Here is a 21,117-nt window from a genome sequence, read left to right as displayed (position 1 = left end):
CTGCGTCACGTTGCCCTCTGAAGTTAAAGCTGTCTTAATTTTACGTGGACGTTTGAGCATTCTTCAGTTATAACAATCGTGTAAATTATCACTCTCATTACTGCCAGTACAACCAACTTCGGAATGCAATAAATTTTATACATTACTATTTATTTATAGTACTTGAAAGCTTTAAAATGCAGCTGAAACATCGTTTTTATGTGACGTAAGAAAGTGACAATAAATTATATATGTAACAGTCCTATAAAGTTCCAATAAATAATTTGGAAAATGAAATATTCTGATAGGCCTACATAAGACCTCCGTAAGTCTGACTTCTTCGCAAAGCTACAAATTATGCCACAGACCATATCACGCTACAACTTTAGGTATGAAATTCAATCTTCCATTTCAAGACAAGAACAAATTTTAAGTTATTTAACAAAAGACCCTTATGATCTGTGAGAAGTTAAGTAGCTTTTAAGTGAAAGGTTGCAGATGAAGGCACTTCCTCACTTTAATAGGCATGATGCTGCTTCTATCAGACTAGTTACATTCACGTGATTGATAAACGCTGAAAACGCAGCATACACCAGGAGAAATGAAACACAAGAGAAATTCCAGGAAAGTCCATACATCTGCAATTATTTTAGCTGGAGACAAGTGCATGATATGGAGAATTACATTATTAAAATGGACTGTAAGGAGATTCTACAATATCTGATTGGGATGGATCATGAGTGGATCCAGCGACAATGTTCTTTGGTGACTTGATGATCTTTCGTACTGTCATGTATCCTGGTAACGCGACAAGGAATTAATGGGTTCCGGAATAGACGAAGTGATTTTATTGGAGAAGTCGTTTACAATTACAGTTATAGTCTCTGTGAAATAGCGTCTTCCAGACAATGCCACCTGGCTAGTCTGTTGTCCTCTGGTTCTTAGTTGAGCTGGTTTCTTCTGCTCTCAGCTCCGTTCCGTTCGCCTCTGTTCTGGCCTCCGCTCTGCTCTGACCACTTCTCAATTCTCTTCTGTTCTCGTCTGATCTGTTCTCAACTCTCCTCTGACCTGTTCTGATCTCATCGGGTCTGATCTCTTGTTCTCTACAGTCGGACGGACTTGAAGATATCTTCTTCAAGGGTTCCGTTTCACGTGTTTTATGCACCTGTCGCTGGTGTATTCGTTGCCGCGGGAACTTCACTAGTTCTTGTTTTTCACTTGCGTGGTAACGTCTCTCATATACTCGTATGCGTTGTCGCGTGAACCTGTTCATTGTCACCCTAACGATAAAGAAGCATTGAGACCGAGCCGTTGCCTAACAATGGACGCCCGCTGTGACTCAGACATTCTGGATCTTAGACTGCACGCCACGGTATTCATCAGTTAAAATGATAGGCTTGTGGTCTAATACAATTTATTTACATCTACGCTAAGAAACCGAGATCTCTAAGTGACGACACTCGCTCTAAACCTATAGTCAAACCATTTTCTTAATTTTAAAAATCAGCCGACACATTGAAGAAGACAGTGTTCGTGTTACAATTAAACAACAAATACAAGAATATAGCTCGTATGTTCGGAAGCATATATCTATACATGTGCTAAACACTGTTCAATCCTAATGTGTAACAGCTAAAATTAACGCTTACCCGCACGCTGTTACTCTTTTGTTTTTAATGCTAGCCTTTACGTAACATAGACGTACGAGTATATTCCATCCTGGTTCTCAATTTCTGGTTATTTCCTCCGGTAATTATTGCAATTTAGTATATAGTCAGTGGTATAAACATGTGTTGGAAGCTAATCGTGTTTGTGTCTATTATACTTAATGACCGTATAATGATGGCTGATGTCATACCGTATCGATTCCCAAACAAGAATTTGGGTTTAATCATACAGAGCTTGGCGGTAGTCTGTGGGACGTAATTGGTACTCCAAGATCATCTCAATCAGTAAAATCTGGCAAGCAAACCTAATGTGGCAGACTGGCGTATCTGCTACCTTCTGAATTCACCTAATTCTCTGTAAAACATCATCTGAACACAATTGAAAAGCTAATAGTCGCTCAGTTAGTCGTGAATTTTCCTACCTTTTATGTAACTCGGCCGGTCATAGTAACCGCGCGACCTAAGGCATGAACTGTCTTCGCTCGCTATGACTCTGGAATTGTGAGGTTGAATCCCACTCAAGGCATGGCTGTCTCTGTCCGTTTATCCTGTGTTTGGGTTGTCCTGTGTTTAAGTAGCGGCCTTGCGATGGGCTCAGCACTCGTCCAAGAATTCCTACCGTCTGTGAAAAATGATTACGGGACTGAATAGCAGGCCAGGGCCCTTAATGAGCTGGAAGAGCCATTGGGGAAAAAAAAGGAAACTCGAAGTTTTCTTATAGTGTTCGCAAAGGTCCACTAAGCGGCCTCCATAGTCTAGAGGTAACGTTCCCGCCTCATGACTCGTAGTACGCGGGTTCAAATACCCGGCGGAGGTCGTCGAATTTTTAAGGGCGGAAAAATTCAGGGAACAAGTCCTCCGGGAGGGACTTTAAGCCGTGGGTCCCGTGTCGTAGCTTTACGGCACGTAAAAGAACCTCCCAAAGGAGGTCACTGAGCTAAATTGCGGACGTTTGCCGCCCGACAGCAGTCACTAATACCTCCGGTAGATGGGAGAAGCATTATAGATACTTCTCAGCTAGTAGAGCCGGTCTCGCTGGCTGGGCGGGACTGATAGTAAGCACCAGTACCGGGAGGATATAGAGGCTGGTAGAAATCATAGAGGGAAGCACAATGGACCACTACAGGTCTAAGTGCATGGGGAAACCCACCCTCTCTAATAAATAACTAACTAACTAAAGGTCCACTACTCATCCTTAGTCAGATTAATGCAGCCCACATCCTATTTCATTAATATTCTTTTTAATATTATCCTCAAATTTATGCCTTGATATTCCATGTCGTGTCGCCACATTTTAAAAATGTAAAGGCAAAATTATCCTCTATCTAAGCGTGTACTATACCATACTGCGAAGGATGAAGTGAGGTAAAGTTACATGCATTCTAAATTTCGGCAGTAGTTGGAGGTGACTGATGAGATTCATGCTCCTGTCGCTTTAACTCCGAGAAAAACCACGATACATTTTGTACGTTATTCAGAGCTGGCCTGAATGTGGCGACGAAGAAAAGAAGTCAGCCATCAATCGGAATAAGTTTGCGTGTTATGTTTCGGAGCGCAATGGCGGACTGCACAGGGAGAAGGCTGACGAATATCATTACATGTTCGCGTATCTCACTTACAGGAATTTTTCTGTCTATGTAACATCCCTTGTTACATGCTGCGGTCCCTCTGTCTTGTGCTTCTAGACCCTCTTTGACTTATTTCAGAAAATCTTATAAGAAGCTGCTAAGTTGCAAGAGAAATCTCAAACTTCTTCGCCTCAGGATTACACATGGTGGAAGTCCGTTTGTGACTTGTTTCAGCTAACTATACTCTATACATTTGGAACCTTCTTAGTTTAGCCTCATTAAATTATATTAAGAAAAGATATCAGTGAGTAATAATATTAAAGTAAATAAATTATATTTAAAATGTGAACTTAATATCATATTTCCAAGTACATAAAAAGATTCCCATGTTTTTACACTACCTGAAATGAACAGTTTTCGGTCATAGATATAATTTCTGTCTTTAATATTGAGTCTGTGGAAGAAATGCCCATTATTTGGATATTTTCGCATTATACGAAACTTTCCGCAGACTTCTGCCTAAATCCTTGTGAGTAGGCCTATTTCATTTGGTTCTTTCGAGATGTTGAGCCATGTGTGTGTTAACACTCGCACATATTACGAGACTCATAAGAGATAACATTTTGTCCGCTTGACGATTACAATTAGGTTTGATTAGACTTGTAACTGAATATATAGAATCCAAGAACAGCGTGAGGTATCAGTTGATAAGTTATATGCGTGTAAGTAAAGTAAAGATATCTCTATAACAGGCCGTGAAAGCCCATAGGGTTGTGAGACGTCGAGGCTTACATATTTTCTAGACAATCGGCTCGCAGATGGCGGTAAGGTTGTCAGCCTTACGCGCCGGCCGCGCTTTACTCCTCAGGAAAATTATTTAATTAATTCCTGGTACTCATTTCTGTTAGAGGCTGAGTCGACCACAGTGCCATAGTGCGGCTGGAAGGATTAGGCCAATTGAAAATAATCCAACGACCTCATCGGGACTTGAACCCGCGACCTTCCGGATTGTAACATAGCCCCTTAATCGACTACGTCTAAGCAAAAATAAGCTCGTCTCATGAACATAGAACACATGGATATGTGCAGAAGACGTGTTAAATAGTCGACCAGTAACAATATATAGGCCCCCGAGGCCAGCCCAAATCCCTATTTTGACACATATATATAATCATGCTGTTCTGAGTTGTGACATTGATGTAGTATGTCTCCATCTTACTTATACCCTGAAGAAGGAGGCAGTATATTCGTCTGAAACGTTGATACACGCCTACCAGACCACATGGTCCCATAATCTGCCATAATATGAAAATCTCAGCTCTTAGAAATGTATATGGTACTGGGCTTAAAGGGCCCTTAGTAATGCCCACTTGTCACTACGAGGAACTAAGTTGTTTGATGGCTTAAAGGGTCCTTGGTGATGGCCACTTGTCACTACGAGGAACTAAGTTGTTTGATGGCTTAAAGGGTCCTTGGTGATGGCCACTTGTCACTACGAGGAACTAAGTTGTTTGATGGCTTAAAGGGTCCTTGGTGATGGCCACTTGTCACTACGAGGAACTAAGTTGTTTGATGGCTTAAAGGGTCCTTGGTGATGGCCACTTGTCACTACGAGGAACTAAGTTGTTTGATGGCTTAAAGGGTCCTTGGTGATGGCCACTTGTCACTACGAGGAACTAAGTTGTTTGATGGCTCCGCTGCAGTAGTAGCCACGGGACGCGGAGAGTGTCACTGTTTTGTGTGCTCTTAAACAGAGTTCGTAAAATGAAGGCAGACCATGTCCATGCTTCCGTATGTGACATCTAGGAAACTTCTCAGCGGGTTTTAGTTGAATGTGATATACGTAAAGACAAGTGTCGAGCGATTCTGTTTTGTTCACTTTGGTTCAGTGTTTGGCAAAAGTGACCTGGACGCCGTGACAGCGCGGATACACACGTACTGAAACTTAAGTGCAGCAAACGTAGCGGCTACACAGAAAGAGGAGACTCCATTTCGAAACACGTAGGCCTACCTGTCTAGGAGAGATTAAAAATCTTACTCATGGACCTCGAGGAGTTTGAAGCCAGGAATAACTGTGCTGGCGAAGGCCAGCAGTAATTTGGCGTTCAGTTAGTCTACAGACAGTCAGTCAGTCGAGGGTTGCAGTAGCTGAGGCCGGGGACAGTTCAGGAACTCAGAGAAAGGGGAATGTCCGCTGTTGGAAGCCGCTACCAGGCAATGCAGTGAAGTCCATGACTCAGAATACTAGTCTTTGTGTGATAGTGATTTGTGAAGTGTAGTCACGAGTTTTGTGTTAAAATGTCATATAAATCTGTTCACCAGCCCAAACCCCGTCTGTAGTCACTTCAGCACGTGACAGTATTCTAAAAGGTCCCATTCTTGGGCGTTATATGGGACTAGTAGTGCCTGATGAGACTGAAAGGCTGTTATAGACTATTGGCAAGTCTGACAAGTTCTTCTCTGATATAAAGAACAAATTTTTCAATGGGATGTGATATTATCACATATTAGTGAGCACTATTGACGTATTTTCTTTATAGAATTATGTAAGCTACCTCTCTTGTTAAGGGGGGCACGTGGTAGCGTAGTTGGGTGAGGCGCTATGCTACAAACCAGAAGGTCGCGGGTCCAAGTCCCGATGAGATCATTGGATTTTTTACAGTTGACCTAATCCTTCCAGCCGCACTATGACCCTGGGGTCGACTCAGCCTCTAACAGAAATGAGTACCAGGAATTAATTAAATAATTTTCCTCGAAACTAAAGCGCGGCGGGCGCGTAAGGCTGATAACCTTACCGCCATCTTTGAGCCGATTGTCTAGATGTGAGACCCTCAGCGTCTCACAACCCTATGGGCCTCCACGGCATGTTACAGGGAAAGCTTTATTGTTTACTTTTTTACTTTTATCTCTCTTGTTAAGGCATGGGATTGAAGAGTAGCAGAAAAATTAATGGTAAGGTTACTTTTACGGAATTCTTTTTAACTGTGTTATCGAGTCGCAGATCCTAAAATAATAGACACTTTGATACAAAGTAGCTGGACCCTTCTGTCAGAAGGCAGTTTATGTATCAATACTCTCAAACGAAATTTCGCTGTACAAACGAAGTGGAGACCGGCTCCACACATGCATAAAGCACGAGAGGCGGTCCCTCGCCTTCTTTCACTCCGCTCCGTCGCCGCCGTCAGTCGCCCACAGGCTCAATAGAACAGAAGATAAGGCAAACTCATAAATTCTAATCAAGGGGAATAATAACATAATCCCACCTTCCTGGGGCTGCGTTATAATTTGGTTGGTCGCAAGGCAGGGAACAAAGACTCCTCGCTTCGTTTGTCATGATGGCGTGTTCAGAGCAGTACAGCAGTTGCTATGTTCAGGATGGGTGAAAATTCTTCTCATTTTCTAGACGTTATAATCGTTTTGTTGAGGGCATATGAGAGGTGGGGGAACACAAAAACGAGTTGTGATTGGTTAGCTTGTTATATATGTAGCACCACTACTGCCCGAGCTGTTCATACGTATGTATAGACTATATTTATGTATACTTACTCGGCAGTAAAACAGCAGTTTCAGTTGTGTCTATGTAGACACTTCATAACACATCACTTTGTTATTGCTTTTAGTCATTTCGATGTCTAATTGCCGAGTCATAGGGCACGCTTTAGAGCCGAAATGATATGTGTTTTTATACTGATATGTATTGTGTTTTTAATTCGGAAAGAGGAATTTATTTTGTTTCTAATTTACTGATAGGTATACTTTAATCTCTTTAATCATTCTCATATTTGTTTAGTTTAAATTAGTTATAAACGTTTAGGCTTATGTGAAGAATTGCCATGCAGCTCAAAGGTGTTATGGTTGGGATAGATTCTTAAGGGTCCTGACGAAGGTGTATAACGCTCAGAATTACTTGGTTTTTTAACTTTATACATTGTCCTGTATTTTAAGAAACTATAAAACACAGCTTTTAGGAAACTGGATCTGTTTCCGTCCGCAGCTGAGGGGGAAGACACCTACTCAGCTGGGTCCCTTGGAAAGAGCGATTGAGGTTAGCTCTTTTTAAGGGACCCAACAGAATTAGTGTCTTCCCCCTTCACCTGAGAACGGAAACAGATACATTTTCCAAAACGTTGTGTTTTCTATTTTCTAGAATGCAGGACGATGGACAGAGTCCAAAATCCCAGTAATTCTGACCGAAGACTTGTACAATTTAGGGCATATTTACGTTAATACGTACATAACCTTTGAATTTACTAAATCTTGATTTACTTTATGTGATTAATGTATGTCAAATATTTTTATAACTAGTTTTCTATATATTTATATTAATTTAATTATTTTTATCTGCGTAGGACTGTTTACTACATCACGACACAAAGACATCTGCATGGTCAAAAGCATGCTATGATGTTGGGTGAACGTATTGTATTGGATCTCATTTAGTTAATGAAAAGTAACGGACCTTCCTCCTTGTCAAACAAATCCAGAATCTTTGGAGTACAGATATGTTCTGCAGGACAGGGCAATGCAACAAAATCCACCAGTGCCTTACAGTCAGGAATAACTTCTATTTGAGATTTATATCTGTATCTGTTGGTCGTATCGGTTGATGAAAACGACTTGTGTAGATGTAGGCTTACTAAACCAGAATTTGCCTAGAGGGCCTAAGGAAAAGAAAGAAAACCCGTCAGGATAGGAGATGTCCCGTTCTAGATCGAAACCAGGCCCCTTCAAAGAAAAATTCGGAGTCGTTACTACTTCAACGAACTTGCATCATCCTTTCCATGTGTAATACGAATCATTTGAATACTTAAATATTCAAATATCCACATGTGTTCGTCTCTGAATTCTTCTGTATAAAGGAAATAGTGACAGAGGCATGGTGACTACTGTAAAATAAAAAATAATGAGTATCCGTGGCAATTTATAGATAATGAAACAAAGGTAAAAGGGTACAGTTATCCCTGTGCTTAATTAATTAAGCAATGTGCCATGAAATCGTAGGGGGAGTGGAGGTGTAACTCCACCATTCTTTAGCTTGGCACTAGATGGAGGTGAGTGGTCAGCTTCACTCCATGGCCGCTTTACCCCCGGGGAAAGTACTCCCGGTACCCACTGGATGGAGATTGTAGATAGTCAAGTTCGTACCTTAATTTTAAAAACCATAATAGTACCAGTGTTACCAACACAAACTTTAGTTTAATTTATCCTGGCTGGTAGCCTGTGTATCTGTAAAAGTTTAAGAATTAAAGGCATTTGGGAATGAAGGCATTTTTGAGGATAAAATCTGCCGAGAATTATTTAAGGGAGACGCTGTAGAAGACATTGGGCTTACATCTTTTGAGATGATATTTCGACATGAGCTTGCTTCGTGTTTCATGAACCTCATAAAAAAATCTCGGTAAGAGCATAAATGCAGTTAATAGTGCAAATCAGTTTGTAGTTTTGAGTTGCATTCTTATATTTTCTAAGTCACGTGTTCTAATCGCATTGCGACAAAACGTAGACTTGTTTCTAACAACGTGAAGCAAATACTAAAATGTCTGCTATTTGTGGCGAGAAAATCAGCAGCACCAATATTTAACTTGAAGATGTAGCCTTATTCCCTTCCCGTAAATTACTCAGACTGACACCTTTCTTTGAACACAATGTAATAACTTAGTTATGGTATAATTCTGTATCATATATACATCGTTATGACTACTTGGAAATAAAAATATATATAAGATTTTTCAACATTTGTATTAATGCTTCTTCTAAGACCATATCTTGAACAAATATTTTTAATCCAACTTCTGAATCACCAGTTCAGAGAACTATATTGATGGTAACCAATTTTGCAGTGTAAACTGGCAACAATGCGCAGTTAATGGGTCCACAACTGTCTGTTGGCAATTAAGCACATCTAATGAAGGGAAATGAGCCATAAACTTTGGGAGCTATGTAGGCACACTCGCTGTAATACTTATCCTTAAACAGGCGCCTATAAAATGTTATTATTCGTTCTCACACACACGCAAACAGAAGATGAAAACAAACATTTTATGACCTCAGCTTCCAGGTAGAACATTGTAAAACAATCTACACGCGTCTCCAAGCGGCCTGTAAACAATGCCAGAAGCAAATTTGTATCTTAATGAGCTCCATATAAAACATAGGTACTTTTTATTACAGCCAATCATAGGTTACGTTCTGCAGATACCACCAAGAATATACGTGAAACATGGTAGATATTGTTCGCCATATAATCGGATTTGGAATACTGGCGCTTCTAAATAGGCTTGCACGCAGAGTTGGACTAGGGTTAGGCAAAATAGGTAGCAGCCTATGGCTCGGCAAGCAGGGGGGCCCGAAGAAATAAAGTTTTTATGAAGGTACAGATTTTAGTGTTATAGAATTTCGCTGTCCGTGGCACATATGTATTTATTTTGTGATCAGTCAAGTTTCATGTCTTGCAGAGAAGACTCAGAAACTCCTGCGTGCAGAGCAGTTAAGAAGAACGGACTCTATCGAATTCTTTTGTCTACCGAATACCTCCTAATTCAAATGAGGTGACGCAAATGCTCTTTTAAATTATTCTTTGTTCCAGTGTATTTTGAAAAAAAAAAGGAACGGCAGAATTTATTCAAATATGTACTGAGCACAGACAACGTAACTGCAGGTAAATCTGAGGAATTGCTTCCTTAAAGGAGCAAATTATTTATGGTTTTCAGAGATATAAGTGTTAATAAGATATAAAAGTTTGTGACGATGGTACTTTAATACAAATATTATGTTTCTGGACATTATCCATCGTCCTGTCTCTATCTTAAAACCGTCCCATTTATTTTTCGAAACACAGCGTTTCGTAGACTGGATTCTGTGTCCGTCTTCAGGTAAAACCTACTCAGTCGGGCCCAATCGACAGATCTAGTCCCTATCTCCGGAGATAGGGATTCGCTCTGGGTAGCCTTTACCTGAAGATGGACACAGTTGGGCCCAATCGATAGAGCTCTGAGTAGGTTTTACCTGAAGACGAAGACAGAATCCAGTCTCCTAAATGTGTTTTGAAAAATAAACAGGATGGTTTTTAGATAAAGACACGACGATGAATAATGCCCAAAAAATATTTGTACTAATGGATATAAATGTTGATCTGCGTCTTTTCCCTTTACCCTTAAGCACCGACGGACAATGAATGACAGAGAATTAAGAAGGGACACATCAGTTTAAACGTTCAGCCATCTGCTGAATAATTGCCACTTATTGTCCATCATAACTATTGCTTGTAAAACTCTGACGGCGGTAAGTCGAAATTCTTATTTCCGTCAAATGAGAAATAGCCTTTATATCCACACGCGTAGCAGCTAGTAGCTGGAGACAGTAAAGCAGAGTGGATTATTTTCATGAGAAATTATCATACAGTTCGGAATTATTCGTGAAGTAAGAGAAGTGAGGAACAGAAACAATATTACAATTACAAAAGACAAGTCCGTCCAATGTGACTATTTCAGTTTTCTCACTTGATGATTCACTAGCCTTACGTGTTTCGATCCATTTGGATCATCTTCAGAGGCACAAAACACTTTTTAGAAACCACTATCACAACAGTTATCAATCAAATACACATGCAATGTCCAAGTACACAATGTTCCATCTATCACTCACAGCGGCCTTTCTGGTTATAGAAATATTTAAAGTTGTTTTAAAGTTTTAAAAACTTCGTTAAAAATTAAAATTCATAAACCTTACGGTTCGTGTCAATAACCCCTGTCGTCTCTCTTCAAGGTAGCCGATTTGTAAGGAGATTCTTAATATTGTCCGTTATGATTTCTTGGCCCGCTGCGCTGTGTATACATTGTGTACTTGGACATTGCATGTGTATTTCATATGACAACTGTTGTGATAGTGGTTTCTAAAAAGTGTTTGGTGCCTCTGAAGATGATCCAAATGGATCGAAACATGTAAGGCTAATGAATCATCAAGTGAGAAAACTGAAATAGTCACATTGGACGGACTTGTCTTTTGTAATGGTAACTGTTAGTGTGACGGACCAAAATGAAACAAATCAGAAACAATGTTACTTGTTTCATCTCCCATACTCATATAAATATTGTCACGTGTTTTAGTGAATATAGACGGGGTTTTGGATTGGATGATGGGATTTAGTGCTTATTATGCATTCACAACTCGGCGCTAAAAGTAATACAGCGCTTTCGCTGATTTACACACTTTAGAGTTTACTGTTACACAAGCATTAGAGTTCTCAGTCTTCATTAGTCGTATCCTGGCAACGGATTTATCATAATTTCCCTGTCACTTCAAATCACACATGGAGACTTCTTCTCACAGTCTAATTCTTTTCTTGCCATTATTCTGAAACTGCCATTTCGAAGACCGGACTCAATGGCAATTGCTCTGCCCCAAAGTTCATATCCTAACAGGCTGTCATCTCGAAACTCGACTCGACTACTATTCCTGCCAGCTTCGGAACTCTTCCTTATAACAAATTTGCACGGATCACGCAGAAAACAGAGCCTTTATTGTTAATTAGACGTGTTCACTGATCCTTTGCCTAGCAGTAGATGTCCTATTGTTGTGCGCGTTGACTCCTGCAGGAATGTTTAAAGAGTTGTTTCCTAGCAATGGACTATATATTCCTGCTGGGTATAAAGTGGCCTCAAATGTACAATCTCATGTCGAACTTATGAAGCAGAAGACACTGATAGGGGAAGAGGCATTCAGATAGACGCAGCAGTAACGGAAATAGTTAACTACAAAGACAAAAATAATCGCCCAAAATGGAGGGAATTTGAAGTACACAGGCATCCGTAACGAATAAACATGATGAAAATGCTACTTCTCTGAAATTCAATAAATGACTACTAAATATATAGTAATAGGCAATAATAGCTTAACAATAGTCAGCCGTCTGCGGGTGTTTCAGTAATTGACAAATACCCTGAAATTCCACTAAACTTAAATAATCTTCCATCATGTCTAAGAATTTCAGCCTCTAACAGAAATGAGTACCAAGAATATTCTCGGAATGTTCTTGGGGTTAAAGGGCGGCCGGCGCGTAAGGCTGACAACCTTACGGCCATCTATGAGCCGATTGTCTAGATAATGTGGGAGCCTCAATATCTCACAACCCTATGGGCCTCCACGGCCTGTTACAGGGAAACCCTTACTTTACACAGAAACGAACACTTCAAATCACAATGAAATTTTGCTATTTCGTCTTCAGTCACTCTGAAATCTCGGAACTAAAGATTCTTCTGGACTCACTCCTCCAGCTTACGACTGCCTCATAACTGCTCTTGAACTAGAACTGTCACTGCATTCAGTTCCTTATAAGCACTCTGTACAGACCCCACGTAATACACCGTCTCTATTGTTAATGACGTCACCGTTTTCTTAGCGCGGTCTAATACAAGGAAGTGTGTTTACGGAGCCGTTACCTAGAAACGGTTGCATTACCCCGTTGTTCCACCTCTGCCCGGGGCGGACGACATAGAAAACAGTCTCATTTATTGTTGCGTGTTGGACCGTGTTGCCTGGCAACGCGTTGATCAAATCTGTTACGATATTATGTTCGCTGTTCAGAACGTAATTTAAAATCCATTTGTTATCCGAGAAAATTGAAGATATCTTTCATATGATGCAGGTCTTCCTGCAGTACTTTTAGTGTGTAATTTAGAATTGTGAAGATGTATCCTGTTATTACGAAGGGGGGTTATTTTAAGGCGCTGTCAAAGGCTTACTCTATATAGCACTGAATGACAGAATGACTGATGAATGATGAAACGAAAAATATTTCCAAAGGAATGGCGGTGGCATAACCGAGGTACTATCCCAACATGTGGCTGGAGAGACTGAGAAAGACTATGAAGTCCTCAGAGTAGATGGTGTTCCACCAGAAATTGTAATACAAGCCTAGAACATTACCAGTATAATATCCTCCTCGGTATCAATCTGCTTTGCATTATCTGCGTTTTGCATATGAGAGTAGAAATTCATTGATAACTTATGGACTTACCTAGGTTTGGAGGCTGCGCCATAGCTCAAGCGAGCTCAAGCGGTTAGTCGTTGGCTTCCCACCGCGGCGGCCCGGGTTCGATCTCGGGTCTGGTCAAGTGGGATTTGTGGTGGACAAAGTGGCGCTGGGGCAGATTTTCTCCGAGTACTTCGGCTTCGCATGTTAGATACCATTAGCGAATTGGTTGGTAAAGTTGAGAAGATAGCAAGAAAACCATGGGTTACACAGGAGATGATGAGTAAAATGGAGGAGCGAAGGAAATGGAAGAATGTCAACAATGAAGAAGGCAGGAGGAAATACAGGAGACTGAGGAATGAATTGAAAAGAGCCACGGACAGGGCCAAAAAGGAATATCTTGAGAAGATATGTAATGAGATTATGGAATTTCAAAGAACAGGACGTTATGATTTTATGTACATGAAGACAAAAGAACTAGGATGGAAAGAGAATCATGGGATTCAAAATATTGGCATCGAAGACTCACAGGGGAATAGAATAGTAGATCAGAGGCAAGTGCTGAAAATTTGGGAAAATTATATTTCAGAACTATATGATCGACCTAATCGGCCAGAAACCTTAGAAGTTGAACCGGAAGAAGAAGTAGATACAGACGAGAAAGGACCATATATTTTACAAAGTGAGGTGGAAAAAGCTATCAAGGAAATGAGGAAGGGAAAGGCTACAGGAGATGATGATGTACCTGGAGATGTGCTCAAGTTACTGGGAGAAGGTGGTTTGAAAACACTGACAAAACTAATGAACACCATATATGAAAGTGGAGAGTGGCCCAAGGACTTTACAGAAGTTACAATGATTGCCTTAAAGAAAAAGACAAAAGCTACAAAATGCAGCGACCATCGCACAATAAGTCTTATTGCACATACAGCAAAGATAATAGCAAAGATACTTAAAAGAAGAATTGAAAGGAAAATAGAGGATGTACTTGGAGAAGATCAGTTTGGATTTAGAAGAGGAAAAGGAACCAGGGATGCAATTGGGATGATGAGAATTATAGCGGAACGAACTTTGGAGATAGATGAAGAACTGTGTGTTTGCTTCATAGACTGGCAGAAGGCATTTGACCGGGTAAACTGGACCAAATTAATGCAGATCCTGAAAGAAACAGGTATCGATTGGCATGAAAGAAGATTGATTAGCAAATTGTACATGGATCAGAAAGTTAGAGTACGACTGGACAGGGGGGAGACAGGAAGTGTGCAGATTGGAAGAGGAGTTCGACAAGGATGCTGTTTATCACCAATTCTGTTCAACTTGTACAGCGAATGCCTTACCAAGGAAGCTCTGGATGGGCTCGGTGACTTCAAAGTAGGAGGGCAAATTATTCAAACTGTGAAATATGCAGATGACCTTGTGTTAATGGCTAAGGAAGAAACTGTGCTACAGGGCATGATTGATAGACTAATTGAAATTGGAAGGTGCTATGGCATGGAAATGAATGTGGAGAAAACAAAAGTAATGAAAATTTCGAGACAACCAACCCCAGTCACAATAAAGATAGACCAAAAACAAGTGGAGAATGTGAAATGTTTTAAATATTTGGGTAGCTTGTTAACAGATGATGGAAGGTGTACTTGTGAAATTAAATCCAGGATTGCCATGGCAAAAGCTGCATTTAGCAAGAAGAAGAATCTTTTTACCAGCAAATTGGACTTAAATTTGAGGAAGAAACTAGTGAAATGCTACATTTGGAGCATAGCTCTGTATGGGGCTGAAACATGGACACTTAGGGCAGTAGATCAGAAACACCTGGAAAGCTTCGAAATGTGGTGTTGGAGAAGGATGGAGAAGATCAGTTGGACCGATTATGTGAGAAATGAAGAAGTGTTAATTAGAGTCAGTGAGCAGAGGAATATCCTACACGAAATAAGAAAACGGAAGGCTAAGTGGACTGGTCATATCTTACGCAGTAACTGCCTTCTAAAAGAAGTTATTGAAGGAAAGATAGAGGGGCGGATAGAAGTGACCAGAAGACGAGGAAGAAGACGTAAGAAGATGCTGGATGACCTTGGGGACAGAAGAGGATATTCTCATTTTAAGGAGAAAGCTCTGGATCGCATTAAGTGGAGGAACTGTTTTGGAAGAGAGTGGACCTGTCATCTGACAGATTACTGATGAATGAACCTCAGCTTCCCTTGCCAATCTTCATTCCACCAATTGCTCCACAATCACCCTCACTTATCATCTGGGGCTGGTACAATAGGCCAGAAGTGGCCGCAGTACAAGGGACTTAGTCCCACCCCACTAGCAATAAAAAAAAATACCTAGGTTTGACGAATTCTCAGCATTGTTATTGTTACACCTGCGTTTCCTTGAATTATGTCTGCTGCAGGACTGAAGACAGCTTCTTATCGAAGATTTAATTGAAAAAGTAAATAATTACATAAAATGTTAACTGACGGGAGTGTAAAGTGTAAAGGAAATTTCATAAAATCTCAAAGCGGACATTTGTTTATTCTTGAACTTGCAAGCTGGAGCAGATGATCTGTTCTTATTGAATTATTTCGTGGTTCCGCATGTCTTATGAAAATTTGTTAGTGTTTTTATTTCACGCAGTTTTAGATGCGTTTCAAGGGGATTTTCCAAAACACGTGTAGTTCTGTCCTCGTGTATCCACGTCTGCAGTCCCTCCACAAATAACAGCTCCAAAACTACGGAATCAACTTGAATCAGACTGCGTAAGCTAGGCCTGGACTAAATTTTGTCCAGTCGTATTGATTTTAGTTCGGTTTTAATGGCCTCTTGTTACAAAGCGTCAATAGAATTCTATATTGTGGATTCTTGACAGATTATGATTAATCTTCATACGCCTATAGGCGTACAATAGGCTACTTCCGTTTTACAGGTATTATCATGTGCCGTTTTCATCTGGGGCCAACTTCCGTTCATTTGAAGGACAACATCCATGCATATAAAGACAAATTTACTCAAATTTTATGTATGCTTTATGAATCCTATTACAGATTTTGAAGAAACCTGGTATAAGAATTTTATTTTACAAATATTAACAGGCTTGTTCTTTATAATGAAAACACGGTGTGCTTTATGTGAGGCAACAACTGAATTGTTAAATAATAGTTAGTCGAGCTTCAGGTTTCGAAGTGTAAAGGACGGTTCTTAACTGCAGCATCAATGGCCACTAGCCATTATTAATTCTTCCATATGTACACGCGGAAATTATAATTTTTATATTAGGTACTTGCAGAATATGTGGAGACTGCTTACGGGGAGAGAGACATTCTTCGAAAATTTGGAAATTCATTCTATACATCAGATCGCCGGGGTAGCATAGTCGATATAGCGAATGGCTACGGGTTGGACGACTGAGCGGTCGGAGTTTGGGTCCCGGTAGGGTCAAGAATTATCTTTTCTCCAAATCGTCCAGATCGCCTCTGGGGTCCACCCAACCTCCTATCCAATAGGTACCTGGGGCTCTTTCCCCAGGGGTAAAGCGACAGAGGCTTGAAGCTGACCACTCACCTCCAGCTAGTGCCGAGGTCAAGCAAATGTGGATCTATACAGCCACTCCCACCTACGCCTTCGTGGCGTAGTGCTTAATTCGTTGACCACAGGGACAACTTGACCTTTACCTTTGCATCTGATCGCATGAAGTTGATTCATTGTCAGAGGGGATAATGCAATAAATACAAGAACATCAGTAAGTTCCATGTTGTTCTGAACGTATAATGACTTCGTTTGCTGTAGGTGTAATGAGGAGTTTTGATATTGCAGGTTCAGTTGGCAGGTCACTAAGATGTTCGAATAGGCATAGCCAAATTTAGAATTATTAAATATAATAAATTTGGAAGAACGCGGAATTATGACATTATTTTTTTTTTCCTTTGGCACAGCCCCAGTGGGCCTAGGCCTACCTCCATGAATTTCTCCGTTCACTTCGGTTTTTCTAGATCTTACACTTTTGGTAGGACTCCTTGGGCGGGTGATCAGCTCGTCGCAAGGCCTCTACTTGTACACAAACACAGAAAAACGCACACACACAAACTAAACATCCATGCTCTTAGTGGGGTTCGAACCCACGATCCCGGTTTCCAAGCGAGCGAAGACAGTACATGCCTTAGACCGCTCGGCTACCGTGACCGGCAGAATGACATTATGGTCTCGTTAATTTAGAACATGAGCATCTGATCGCAATATCCGAGGTCATAAACGAAAAGTAAAAGGCTAGGCGGTTCCCAAGACTTTCCAGTCGGGGAAGTGCCCGAGCTACTAACTACTATACCATGACTTTCTTTTTGACTAAATTAAGTACCGCGAAACATTAATTAATTTTAGAGTTTTTCAATGTCAAACCATTTTGAATAACGTCCAATTATTTTTTTTTGTGGTTTATTTCACGACGCTGTAAATATTTCAGACTACATAGCGTCGAATTATTGGACAATTTAATTAATAATTAATTGGAATGGACGTGAAATGAGACCCTCTTCTCTTAATTTGAGGTACTACCTGGCATTTGCTTGAAGGTAGGCTTATGAGAAAAACCATGAAAACCTCAGATTTGAAAGGGGCACCTCCCGAATGCGAGAAAGAGGCATTGTCATTTAGGCCACTCTGATAGGTAATTTTACTTTCACTCACACTATAATTAGCCTAGCGGACCTTGCGAAACCCCAGCCGGCCTCTCTGAGGAAACGTGTTTACTTAATTGATAGGATTGTGTTCTGCAAGAAGCGAGGCGTATTCATGCCAATTAAAAAGTGTACCTATGGCAGCGTCTTGTGGTTAGATGCGCTATGTAAATATATTACATAGCAAGTTTAGAAAGTGTATTGTAGAGAGAAAGATCTTATTGCAGGTGGCTTGCGAGACTCACTATTCAATACTACACGATCTCTGCATAATAGGTTCTATATAGAAGACTACAGATCACAATAATTTAGACTTTGTACCACACATTATGGATGCTTACTGACAACATAATGGTTGAATGATGCCCTGTAGCTTACATCACTTCAGAGGTATTTTCTTCGTCTGATTCTTCTTTGAAAATCGTGAGGGAACAATTTGAAAACCATTCCGGGGCATTATTTCCCTTCACCTTAGTTGAAATAAGAGAACAAGAGTAATAAAAGATTTAAAGAAAGAGACAAATATATGTTACAGCAGAACGAATCTACTAAGTAATCGGTCACGTGCTCTTCGGCGGTAGGAAATAAAATGGCGGATAAATGTGGCCGCATGCGTGATGCGGTTCTCTTTCTTTGCCTACGGCGCATGTGGATGCTCGCAATGATTACTGCCGAGTGAATACTGGCAGTGCTGTGTACACAGGCAATGAATGCTGTTGTGCTTGCTGAATTCCATCGCAATCAATGACGCCTGTATTTAATTCAAGCGTATTTATCTGGCTAATTCTTTCATCGCCTAAAGAAACGTGTTAGAACACCCGAAAGTGTCGCAACTTCATTACAATTCAACGAAACGGGTTGCGAAGTGGTAACGTTATAGACTCGTAGTCGGGAAATACTATGTTCGAATCTCAGCAAGGAAGTAGGCTATCCTGACTGACGTTCTCCGTAGTTCTTGTCAGTCACTCCAGAAAAATTCTGCGCTATTACCTCGATTTGGGCGGAGATCGTTTCCTTCCAAATCCCTTCCAATTAATATATCGTTCTATCATTTGGCGTTCTGCAATCGAGCTGCAGACAAAGCCATAAACTAACCCATAAACATTGCATTTTCTTCTACACTTCTGCCCTCACTTTAAGGAGTATTAGTGAATAATAAAAATATTCGTTCCATTACATTTATGAAAGAACATAAATATGTTATAATAACTGATTCCGTGTCGCAGAGGCATCCTTTCCAAGTTAGTATTCACACTGTTATCTAAAACGTTAGGGCACTCTGTAGCGTAGTTGGTTGAGACGCTATGCTACAAGCAGGAAGGTCGCGGGTTCGAGTCCCGATGAAGTCACTGAACCTTTAAATTTACTTAATTCTTCCAGCCGCACTGTGGCCCTTGGCTCGACTCAGTCTCTAACAGAAATGAGTACCATGAATCTTCCTGGGGCCGGTGATGGTAGCCGAGCGTTCTAAGGCATGTACAGTCTTCGCTCGCTCGGAAACTGGGATCGTGTGTTCGAATCCCACACAAGGCATGGATGTTTGGTGTGTGTATGCGTTTATTCTGTGTTTGTGTTGTCCTGTGTTTAGGTAGAGGCCTTGCGACGGGCTGATCACCCGTCCAAGGAGTCCTACCATCTGTAAAAATGATCATGAAACGGATATATCAGCCCTATGCTCCACAGTGGGAGCGAGAAGAAACAAATCTTCCTGGGGGTTAAAGAGCGGCCCACCCATAAGACTGACATCCTTACCGCCATCTGTGAGTCGATTGTCTAGAAAATGTGGCAGCCTCGAAGTCTCACAGTTTTATGGGCCTCCACGGCCTATTACAGGAATAGATTTACCTTTTTTATCTGAAATGTTCCCCGGCCTTTATGGAACAAGGAAGTTCTTTGCCATGTTCACAAAAGTCTGCTCGACTCACACCTTATTATGAGGAATCATTGCTTAAGATTCTGTAATAACACTTACAGGCATATCTGTAGTTTCAGCACAGAGGTCAATTTGATATTTCAAATTCCGAAGGAAGCATCTTTCTTTCTTGCCATTCTTGTTACATGCCGGATTACTTGTGTGTCATCTGTATCACGTAGCATATAAAGTTTGTAGCCCTGTGCCCACCGCGTGTGTCGTATTGACCGGGATCACGTTCTCGTGGTCCCAGAGCGTGTCCTTGCTGAGCCTGTAATCCGGAAAATCAACAAGAAAATGAGCTACGTAATTAGACTCTTCTGCTCCGTCTTTTGTTGCTCGTGTCCCCAAGGTGTTCTGTTTCACATCTCCGCTGTAATGCCCCAGCTCCTCCTACTCTCTTGCTGTTGTTTTGGCTTCGTTTCTCTCGGGTCAGTGGTCCGTGACATGGCCGGTTGGTCTTCCCATGTCTCTGCCCTTGGAGCGTTCCAATTCATTTATTACTAAAGCTACGATGTTTAGAATCTGAGCATGATCAGGAGAATATCTTAATTTCTCATTTAATTAATGTCGTCTTCAAATGACTAATTCCGTGTTACAAGAATCTTAAGATTCAGATCGTCTAATACTATAGCTGAACTTTGGATAGGAACCTGAACCATTGTCATCTCTCTAAAGCGTAACTTCCTCAAGATTTTAGAGCAAGATAACTCAGTGAGTGCAGTAACATTGCTGTCTGTTTTTCACCACGTCCAGAATGGGATTCGCCAGTCAGCAAGTATCGGAGCTTCTTTGTGTGGAAGTAAATCGACTGTCGTTTGAAGCCGACAGTAACCTCCTTCTGAGACCGCGCCACAGCTCAAGCGGTTAGTCGCTGACTTCCTATCGCGGCGGCCCGAGTTCGATCCCAGGTCTGGTCAAGTGGGACTTGTGGTAGACAAAGTGCCGCTAGGACAGGTTTTCTCCGAGTACTTCGGTTTCCCCTACCATTCTTCATTCCACCAAATTCTCCATCATCATAATCACCCAGGGTAGGCTACAATAGGCTAATCAATGGCCGCCGTGCCGAGTGGACCCAGTTGGACTCCACCCCCCAGTAAGCGAACTAAGCGAAACCTCCTTCTAGTACCGAAGTGAAGAATGTGTAGAGTTTTACCTTCACTCCTCTCAGAGGAACTAGGCTTTAACTAAACAATTATTAAACACAGGAACTTCGTAATATTGTACGTAACAGATTTGATGAACGTGTTGACATGCAACAGCTCTGTAAACACAGTCAAGCACGTAACAATAGAAGAAGCTGTGCTTTCTGTAGATGCGACCAACGAGCCAATAGACTGGCTGGTTAGCTATCACGTGATATTTGTTT

The sequence above is a fragment of the Cryptotermes secundus genome, unplaced genomic scaffold, assembly GCF_002891405.2.
Source record: "Cryptotermes secundus unplaced genomic scaffold, Csec_1.0 scaffold1054, whole genome shotgun sequence".
NCBI classification, from domain to species: Eukaryota; Metazoa; Arthropoda; class Insecta; order Blattodea; family Kalotermitidae; genus Cryptotermes; species Cryptotermes secundus.
This window is presented reverse-complemented; position numbering follows the sequence as displayed.